The 1,701-nt window shown below is 46.0% G+C and overlaps 1 long non-coding RNA gene across 1 annotated transcript; it reads right to left on the bottom strand.

The window, feature by feature from the left end:
• Positions 1 to 43: 43 nt before the first annotated feature.
• On the bottom strand, positions 44 to 937 carry LOC104954147 (uncharacterized). Its single transcript, XR_799305.1, has 3 exons — positions 721 to 937; positions 465 to 599; positions 44 to 224 (listed from the first exon to the last, which is right to left on the bottom strand). It is a non-coding gene; the product is annotated as an uncharacterized lncRNA (long non-coding RNA).
• Between the last annotated feature and the right edge of the window lie 764 nt (positions 938 to 1,701).

Below are 1,701 nucleotides of genomic sequence, written 5' to 3'. Positions count from 1 at the left end.
GTAGTAGGTAGGTAGTAGGTAGTAGTAGTGTGTGTGTGTGTGTGTGTGTGTGTGTGTGTGTGTGTGTGTGTGTGTGTGTGTGTGTGTGTGTGTGTGTGTGTGTGTGTGTGTGTAGTGGTTGTTTTTGGGACAGCGTTGAGTGAGAGGAACTAAGGGCGTCTAGGTTCATGGGCCTTCAGTGTCCCAACAGCGTCCTTCACTGCATGAAAGATGATGTTCTTCACCTGAGAAAATATATATGAGAAAAAAAGAGTCTGTTAAAACAAAGACATGGAGAAAAAAACGCCTCATCTAAATTTCTTTCCACGCTTCACTTAAATATGCTTTGAAGAACATGAAGTCCTTTTATCTGTTGTCCAGCACAACAGCAAATTAAATAAACTTTGGTATACTGCTGTGAAAAAACACTAAAAACGGACATAATTCACTGGTTAGTGAAATGCATGAGAGAAAGGCATATTGACCTGTAGCTTGTCTTCGTGGTTTGTATGAGTAGTGGACAGGTGTCTGAACTCCTGGGTCAGTCTGAAACAGTGCTTCACGTGCTCAGGAGACACAAAGTCCTCTGCCACCTTGATACAGCTGTACAGGTTGTGCACCTGGAGGGGAAGAGCAGAGAATGAACTAATATGCTACTAAAACAAGAGAAATAAGCATCTTGAATGATCTGAATAAACGGATTTCTAGCAAGCCTCTTTAATATAACACAACATGTCTTACCTGGTGTGGCGCTCCAGCAGGGATAAACACGGCATCTCCTAAGAACTGTACAATGGCCCAACCCTGGACGCCGTATTCTTCATAGAGCCTGCGGCGGAGCACCTGGTCCAGGTACCAGCTCTGGTCGTGAATGGGGTCGTGGTCTGGAGGGTTCTCTTGACCCTGCTCCTCTCCCACCTGACACAGAAACAATGACCACCATTATCTTTGGTTGTTGTTTGAAACCTGCTGAAATCTTAGATTGATAAACAAGCATGCAGTGGAGCGTGATGAGGATTAAATGAATGCAGCTCAGCCTGCATGAAGAGGATTGTTTTTGTTTGTGTGTTACAATGAGTGACATCAGGCCATCCAACCCCCCAGGAAGATCGTCAAACTTTAAAGGTCCCATGTCATGCTTTTCCGGTTATTACCCGTCCCCTTGTGTGTTAGGAAGGTTTTTCTGCATGTAAATGGTCTGCAGAGTCAAAACCCTCAAAGTACACCCTGTAGCGAGTAAAACTCTAACACAGAAAATACCTCCCCAAAACGCCTCGTTGGAGATACGTCACTGTCCATTGATTCTTCCGGGTAACTCATGATGTCATGCGTTACCTGGAACCAAATGGACCAATCCGTGGAGCCGTTACGTTACGTCCGCGGAGCCGTTACGTTAAGCCCCTGCTGATTGGTCCAAATTGACCAATCCACGGACTTCCTCACACACACACTCAGTGCAGGCAGCTCTGCTGATCTCTCCTCCCTGGNGTGACATCAGGCCATCCAACCCCCCAGGAAGATCTTTAAAGGTCCCATGTCATGCTTTTCCAGTTATTACCCGTCCCCTTGTGTGTTAGGAAGGTTTTTCTGCATGTAAACGGTCTGCAGAGTCAAAACCCTCAAAGTACACCCTGTAGGGAGTAAAACTCTAATACAGAGAAGACCTGTCTGTGCTGCCCCTGAACGCCTCGTTGGACATTTCTCTTTTTCTTCCTGGGTACA

This window comes from Notothenia coriiceps, unplaced genomic scaffold (assembly GCF_000735185.1).
Source record: "Notothenia coriiceps isolate Sejong01 unplaced genomic scaffold, NC01 NC01_scaffold00022884, whole genome shotgun sequence".
Lineage (NCBI taxonomy): Eukaryota > Metazoa > Chordata > Actinopteri > Perciformes > Nototheniidae > Notothenia > Notothenia coriiceps.
This window is presented reverse-complemented; position numbering and strand designations above follow the sequence as displayed.